We start from the raw sequence: 9,154 nt of genomic DNA, 5'->3' as shown, positions 1-9,154 counted from the left end.
TAGTCTGTTCAACTTAAATCAACTATCAAACATTAATTAAAAGCCCCATTTAAAATGATTATTAAAATATAGTAGTGTTTTGAATGAAATGACAGACTGTATGCTGGTGGGGATAATCCCTCTAGAGAGAGAGGGAAACTGATTAGAGTAGAGAGAGGGACCAATTGCTGGAGCGGTGTGCTTGGAAGGGGGCATGGGACTGCGCGCCCAAATGGAATGGTCGGCTTCGACAGCAAATGAATAGTTTGGGCATAGTTCAAGAGGGAAGGCAGAAGATAACGGCACAGATGTAATTAGGTGTATAGCTGTGGTGCTGGGGGTTTGTGGAAGTTCTTTACTAAGTGCCTTTATGGGGAAAAAACCACCAACAGAAACAGGTTGGAGAAGGAGGAGTTCAGAGGTTAGAAAGTTTGAGGAGAGAACAGAAAATGAGTACTTCCAGGGAGGTCAAGGGCTCATACTCTGCAGCCCTCTGCCTGGGTTTGAATCTTGGCTCAGCCACTCACTAGCTGTGTGCCTTTAGTCAAGTTATTTTACCATTTTGTATTTCATTTTCTTCATCTGTTAATCAGACAAACAAAATCACAAAAAGTGCTTGTGAGAATTGAGTTGATACCTGTAAAAGTAACCTAGAATATTTCTGTTGTTCACTATTGTTGGGGGAATGGATGGACTAGAAAAAGGAAGTAGCATTACCGGCAGCACTAAGCCCCACATGAGGTTAATGCCATGGACTTAAAGTGGACTGTAGCTCACCATTAGTCCACGAGGTGGCAGTATTACTTCAAAAACCATGAGAAACCCACTTTTTCCACAGCCCTTTCTCTGAATCAGTTTGGTGTTGCTGAGTCATAAGGTGAGTTCTCTCACAAAACAACCAAGGTATTTGGTTATTGTAATGTTGACACAGTGGGTTCAAAAGTCATTGATAATTATTATTAGATGCTAGCCAGAAATACGGAAATAAAATCTAACCAACAACCATTTTGAATTAAAGATTAAACTTTTCAACATTGTAGAATAATGGAAAGAACATGAGCTATGTGTTCCTGGGCAAGTCCCAGCTGCCCTGGGCCTTAGCTTCCATATCTGTTAAATGGGGCTAATATCACTTCCCTTGCAGGATTGTTGTGAGGATAAATACAAATACGAAAGTGTCTTACCTGCTTTACTGTGTTTTTCACATGTTTCTGACTATGGAAGATCTACTTGCCCTGCACTATTTGGGAACTGTTTCTTAGCTTTTCTGATTATTAACATCATTTGGATCATTTAAGGGTTGGGTTGAAGTTTTCTATTATACTAGTATAAAGGATGTTTTTAAAATAAATTAATTGCATACACTATTAAATAAGGAGTGTAACTGATTTGAGAGAGACTGCTTACAAGCATTTTGAAAGTAAATGGTATGATTTGCATTAGGTACAAATAAGACAGTAACCCCTTATTCATGAAAACAAGATGTGAGTTCCCATTGGATCATTAGTGTTATAGTAGAAATTTTAAGCAGAATTATGTCTTTAAACATATATTAATGCAAACTTTCCTTTATTAAAACTAACTATATTAGCTGTGATTGTGATGGCTGTATTGACCAAAAGGTTGAAAATATGAACTGTGTTAATCTAATGAGGGTTGGCAATTTTTCTATAAACATTACTATAAAACACTAAACTCATAAGATTTTAAAAAATTTTTAAATTTATTTTTGGTTGCATTGGGTCTTCATTGCTGCGTGCAGACTTTCTCTAGTTGTGTCGAGCAGGGCTTACTCTTCATTGCGGTATGTGGGCTTCTCATTGTGGTGGCTTCTCTTGTTGTGGAGCATGGGCTCTAGAGTCCACAGGCTTCAGTAGTTGTGGCACGCAGGCTCAGTAGCGTGGCTCATGGGCTCTAGAGCACAGGCTCAGTAGTTGTGGCACACAGGCTTAGTTGCTCCAAGTCACGTGGGACCTTCCCAGACCAAGGCTCGAACCCGTGTCCCCTACATTGGCAGGCGGATTCTTAACTACTGTGCCACCAGGGAAGTTCCTCTCATATAAGATTTTTTTCAAGGTTTTTTCTTAACTGAGATATAATTGACATTATATTAGTTTCAGGTGCACTAACAGATAGAGGCTTGACAAAGTGTTACCAATTAAAAAAAAACCAAAACAACTCAAGTCAAAAGTAGTTTCCTCATAGGAAACAAGTGGGAAGCAGTAGTCAGATTTTTTCTTTTACTGTTGTCCCCTTAGAGTAAAAGACTTTGAGGTCTACGTGCCTAACTCATTCTTATCTTTCAGTGGGAAATTATCTAAGTGATAAAGAATTGAGAAAATGAAACAGCCAGTTGCAGTGAAATTTGTTGATAGTAGCATATATGAACTTCCTTATTCTGTAATTTCTAGGAGAATATTATGAGCTCATATACATGATTTTCTACCATGACATTATTACCCATAAACCTACACGTAACCTAGTGGTTTTATTTACTTATCTTGTGAGTGCATTACAAGTTATTTAAGATAGTGCAAGTCAGTGCATTATTAATGGTAGGAAACTCTCTGGTCAACTTTTAAAGAGGACCTTGTATAATTCTGCTTTAACAATAAGTATAAGGGTAGTCAAAACTGGAAAATTATGGACAAGAATAATAATAATGGTTGATACTAATAATATACTTACTAAGTCACTGTTCTCACCAATGTACATATACTAATTTATTTAATCTTCACAACAACTCTGGAGTTGGTACTGTATCAAAATTAACTGTTTTTGCAAATATGTATTTCTAAAGTGTGTGAAGTTAATACAAATTAAACACAATGAGAAACAATGTAACTATGTGAGATCATGGGTATGTTAATTAGCTTGGTTTTAGTAATCACTGTACATCAAATCATCACACTGTAGACCTTAAACATGTACACTCATATTTGCCAATTTTACCTCAATAAAGCTGGAAAAAAGAATAAGCCACTTTAAAAAGTAAAAAGAAACAAAAAACAAGAAGTAACCACAGATGCTGAAATTTAAACAACTTAGAAGAGTATTTGACAAAACTTTATTCAAATATATTTTAAAAGCTGGATTACATGGATGCTTTTCTTGAAAATATAAGTGAACAAAATAGGTCCCAAAGAGACTGGAGATTAAAGCAACACTGAATAGGGAAGTAATTGAGAAGGTAATCTGAGGAGCTCTGGACTCAAATGTATTAGTAAATTCTTTCAAGATTTCAAGGAGCAGAAAATTCTAATGTATTTAAACTGATCTAAAACTTAGAGAAGAAAACTTCCAACGCCATTTTCTGAAGCCAGCACAACACAAACATAGACCTGACAAACCTCTTTTTGGTAGGTTGTACTATTGTTCAAAGTATTGCTGCCCCTCCTGGGGGACAGGTTGCAGTTCTTAGGACCACAGGCATCTGCCTTGCCTCTAGGACTTGAGGGCCTCCTGTGGTAGGATGACATATCCCCACCCTGTGGAAGTCAGGTGTGGTCATGCAAATGCAACTTGCCTTGGCCTATAAAATAAGGGCAGAAGTGACATCAAGCCACTTATAAGCAGAAGCTTTCAAATCCAGTTCATGGTTCACTAGATCTCACTTCTCTTGCAATGAAGACCAGCATCGTGCCAGATCAACTGCTTTATCTACCTCATCCCAGAGGGAAGACGACGTGGAGGAGAGACACAGTAGATACATGAGTAAGAATTAAACCTGTGATACTCTAAGCTACTGAGATTTGGGGATTGCTTGTTATCACAGCATAACCCAGCCTATCCTGATTGATACACTCCTCTCCCCCACAAAAGAACACCATAAATTCACTTATGAATATCTGTGTTAAAATCTTCAATTAATAAGAAAAATATTTCAGGCATACATTGTAGGAATAATATACTTCCAACTAAGACCTCTGAACAGGTAAGTATGTTCCCCACTGCAGACTCGGAGACCTCTCACTTTAGGTGTGTGTGCTCCCAACCAAAGAAAAGGTAATATGGTTTAGTTTGTAAAATATGTAAGCAGCTTCGTCCCCTCTCTCCCCCCATCTATTGTGTCAGTATCAAAAAGGAGTTAAGGATTTGAAGGCTTCATGGTAGCAAAAACACCCTTGAGTGGGAAAATATATTTCAGCTGAGCTATGCATGAAGGGTATACTAAATGAAAGTTCCTAGGGCTCATGCCTTATACAATTTCAGGGTGCAATGCTCCCTATGAAGGCATAGGAAGTGGATATTACTCCCATTTTTCAAGAGGAGAAACTGAAGTAGTTAACAGGGAAGCTCCAATTTGGCCTCAAATCACCAAGTAAGTTCCTGGTGCAGTTTACTTGCTGATGTTTTCTTATTTTGTTAAGAATAAATCTACCATTGCCCAAGTCAGTGAGTTTCTAGCAAAGATACTCTAATGTTTACTTCAGGCTTTTTCTTAAGTGTTAATGGATGTGATGATTTCTAAGTCATTAAAAGATGAGTACATCAAGCTCTTGCAAAGAACCTCAGGTAACTGGTTGACCTTGTAAATAAAACATTATCTCTGCCGCTGCTATAAGCAGGCCATGTGATCGATGATAAATTTTCTTAGAAAACAGGACATGGAGATCATTTGATAGTCAGAAGAACACTCGTGTTTAATGTTCAGCTCAACCAATATAAACTGTTATGTTAATAGTCTAAATAGTAACCTGGATTAGTTCATCTCTGGATTTCTTTCTTAGCAGTATAGGAGATAAAAATATGAATTTCCTGGATCCATCCTGGAAGGACAGTGGTGAGTACAATATTTAAAATTTGAGTGGTGACTCACTTAAATAGTAATTGACAAAAGGTTGAATGGATAAGAGAAGTAAGCTGTGAGAAAACAGGGCCCTTATGTATAGGGTTTGGCATACAGGAGGTGCTAAATAAATGTTTCCTGCTTGAAGGGTGAATTCTGAGAGGCAAATGTCAGACTTGAGATGGAGGTGAGCAGGGCTACCAGAGTGGGAGGTGGCTTGCTCCCTCAGGGCTAAACAAGGAAATGAGTCTTCTAGTTCTCTCTTGAGAACTAGATAAAAATGAAAGCTTCGAGGACAGAAGGCTTCAAAACCCTATGGTTTTTATTTTATTATTTTTTTGTTTTGAAATCATTTTAGACTTACAGAAAAGTTCTAGGAATAGTGCCGCTTGCCCCAACTTCTCCCAAAGTTAACAACAGTACAAGTATCAAAACCAGGAAATTAACATTGGTGCAAGGCTACTGATGAAAATATGCCAGTTCCTCCAGTTTTCTCCCCGATGTCCTTTTTCTGTTCTAGGATCCAGTTCAAGATCCTACCTTGCATTTAGTTGTTGTGTCTCCTTAATCTCCTCCAATCTGTGATGGTTCCTTAGTCTTTCCTTGTCTTTCATGACCTTGAAATTTTGATGAATCCTGGTCAGTTATTTTGTAGAATGTACCTCAGTTTGGGGTTGTCTGATGTTTTCTCATGATTAGAAACACGTTACAAGTTTGGGGCAAGAATATCACAGAAGTGATATTGTGTCTTTCTCAGAGTGTCATGTCAGGTCTTCCTGATGTCCATATGTTTCATTACTGGTGACTCTAGCTTTGATCCCTTAGTTAAGGCATTTGAGGCCAGGTTTCTCCACCATTAAGTTATTATTTTTCCCTTTGTAATTGAGAAATATTTAGGAGAGATACTTTGAGATTATGAAAATATCCTGTTTTGGCTTAAGCTTTCACTAACTTCTCCCACTAATAGTGGTTTCGATTTGCGTTTCCCTGATGATTAGTGATGTTGAGCGTATTTTCATGTACCTGCTGGCCATTTGGATGACTTCTTTGGAAAAATGTCTATTCAGATTTTATTCGGATCCATTTTCAGTCAGATTATTCTTTTCTTTGCTGTTGAGTTGTATGAGTTCTTTATATATTTTAGATAGTACCCCCTTATCAGATGGATGCTTTGTCAATATTTATGGACAAGCTCCTTGTGAGGGGTAAGGGAAGGATCTGTAAAATTCCTTTCTAAAACTGGTTTATTACTAAATCCTACTTCAAAATGCTATCATATTTAGTCTTAAGTAATATGATTGCTGCCCAGAAATGCAAATGATTTAATTTCTGTACCCTATGAAGTTTTCATTCAAACGTGTAAGTTCTTAACCTGTGGACCACGAATGGGGCTTTGGTGGAGTCAAGGACCCCCTGAAAGGTAAATTCACAATTTGGCGAATGTGTATTATTTGGGGGTGAAAAATCTGAGCTCTTTTTCAAATTCTCAAATGTGTCTGTGACCTCATTCCCTCTACCCCCTGAAGCCGTATGCTTTAACCAACCTAGTGGACAAACATAGATCATTCTTTTGTACTTACTCAAACTTGATATGCTGGGTTTGGTGACATGTATAGAGGAGGACAGAATAAACTTTAATTCAAACTGATCATTTTGGTTGGAGGAAAACACATTCACACAATGGATGAAAGAGGATAAGCTTCCTTTTTATGTTGCCCGCCGCACAGATTAGGATCAGCGTTGTACCACGAGGCATGTTTGACTTATAGAGAAACACTTACATTTTGATGCCAACAAAAAAAGCAAATACGTGTTTGGTGTGGTTAATGATACTTTCCCACTGAGGCTTTAATCTTGCGGTGTGATGTTTGCTTATTACGGTTTATACAATTTGTCATGCAGTCAGTTTCAAAGGCGAAAGTCAACCTGCAGCATGTTAAAAGTTTTACAGAGCACCATTTGCATTCTTCCCTCAAACACTCCTCCCCTGTTTCTTAAGACAGCTCATAACCTGTGAAGGAAGAATGCAATGTTTTCTACTAAGGAATGTTTTAATGACGGTATTTTGTAGTTGTCATCAAAGCCATCTTAAGGGTGCATTTTAACAGTGCTGAAATGACTGGCAAAACAAATATATCCTGAGCTATGCAAGTGTGATTGGAGCAGGGGAGCAGTGAGAGAGTGATGGCAAATGAGATTTGTTCATAATATGTTTAGTAAACTGGGGTATATCATGAGTGTTCTAGGGGGTCAATAGAAATTGTTTATAAAATTGTTAATGGAAATCATAAAAGAATATTTTTTATCTATAAAGCCAAATACAAAGTTTTACAGAGAAGTTGTGCAAAGCACCTGCCGTTCTTTGTTTCTTCTTACTTGGCTAATTGATCTCCTTGACCACTGGGTGGTTCCATTGACAGTTCCTGCTCATCTCCTAGTACTCACAAGCTGCAACTAATTCCAAAGACCTCAAATGTTAAAAGATAAAGGCAAGAGAGTTTGTAGCTACAACCTTGAGGTTGCACATGACTGTCAGATGTTTCAAGGTGTCATATGTCTGCATTTCGGAGCCTCAATCCAGAAGCCCTAAGGCCCCATTTCACCTGCTGCAGTAGGTCCCCCACCAACAAGTCTAGGCAGGGTGGGAAAGAGAGATTTAAGGATGATAAAGGGGACATTATCTTTTAGAAAAGTTGGAGTCTGAATGGGAGCTTATCTTTTGCACATTAAGCATGACTTTTGTGTCCCTGGCACCTCAGCTATAGAAAAAGAATATATGTATATTGGGGCAGGGGTTTGAGGAATATAGGAAAAGATGCAAAGAATATGTCTGTAGTGTCTAGAGATAACGTCTTCATAAGTGGCTGATGGAAGATGTTCCTTCTTGCCCCAGATTCCAGAGGAGAATTAATAAGCCCTTCTTGTAACATGAGGGGTGGAGGTATCACTGAAGCTGATGTTGTTTACTCAACAAATAGTTATATGTTGCTTCCGCCAGATTTTGTACTAGGCGTCAGAGAATCAGAGATGATTGAAACATACACCTGACCCTAGTGAACTCTCAACTGAGGGAGATGGAAGCCAACACAAACTATCATGATGCCACATAGTAAGTTTGGTGGTCAAGAAATGCACAGAGCAGGGCTTCCCTGGTGGCACAGTGGTTGAGAGTCTGCCTGCCGATGCAGGGGACACGGGTTCGTGCCCCGGTCTGGGAAGATCCCACATGCCGCGGAGCGGCTGGGCCCGTGAGCCATGGCCGCTGAGCCTGTGTGTCCGGAGCCTGTGCTCTGCAACGGGAGAGGCCACAGCAGTGAGAGGCCTGCGTACCGCCAAAAAAAAAAAAAGAAATGCACAGAGCAAGAGGGAAGTGTGGATAAGGTACCTAACCCAGCTTGGTGTGGAGGGTGGAGAACATTTTCTGGAAGGAGAGCCTGAGCTAAGGCTTAGGAAATCAGTAGAAAAACACTGAGGTCCGCAATATTGTTTTTAGAAGTTATGTGGCTGAGTAGACCAAAGAGATGGGAAGGCTGGGGCTGGTGGTGGAGCCAGATGGGCCAGGGTGGAAGTGGTCAGCAAGGCAACTGGGGTTAGTTTGACCATAAAGAAACATGTGACTCCTGAGGCTTCTGCAGCTTGCTGCAAGAGGCCACGTAGAGCATCGGTTACTAGTAGGGGCTGACTTTAAATCTGGTCTCTACCACTTAATAGTTTCTTCCTCGGTAATAGGAGACACCACCAGTATCTCAGAGTGTTGTTGTGAGGCTTAAATAAATTTGGATGAGTAAAGAGCTCTGGTATGTGCTAAGCATAAGCGGTAGCTGCCACTCTCAGGGTTCTGAGGCTGTGTTCCATAGTGCAATTCCTTACAGCACTGGTGGATGAGACCAGCCAATGAGAAAATAGCTTTTTAGGAAGCAACGCCAAGAGTAGTTCTTCAGAAGGGAAGCACAGGTAACATTGGTGTTTCCCAAGGGTAGAGTTGGAGAAGAACCTAATAGAATTACCTGGGGAGCATTTTCAAAGTACACATGCCCAGGATGCTCCCAGGATATGCTGACTCAGTACTTCCAGGGGTGGGGCCCAGGCATGAGTGATGGGGAAAAGTCTTCCAGGTGATACGTCTGCTCAGGCCCCTGGCCTAAAAAAGCACAGCTGGCTCTGCCTAACTGTGGGACAACAACCTGACAAGGGAATGCATTTAGAGTAGATGCATGCCAGGCACACTCTGCCGCTGGGTAGTTTTCCTGAATACACAGAAGAAATCAGATCGTTTCCCTTTCCACCCTGCAATTTGATGCTCCCGTGTGCAAATGTCAAGAGACAGGGAGAGGCAAAAGATAAAAGAATAGGAGCAACAGAAGAGCTTTGCAACCCAAGGGATTA

The sequence above is a fragment of the Delphinus delphis genome, chromosome 3 (assembly GCF_949987515.2).
Source record: "Delphinus delphis chromosome 3, mDelDel1.2, whole genome shotgun sequence".
Taxonomy (NCBI): domain Eukaryota; kingdom Metazoa; phylum Chordata; class Mammalia; order Artiodactyla; family Delphinidae; genus Delphinus; species Delphinus delphis.
Note: the sequence above shows the minus strand (reverse complement) of the source record.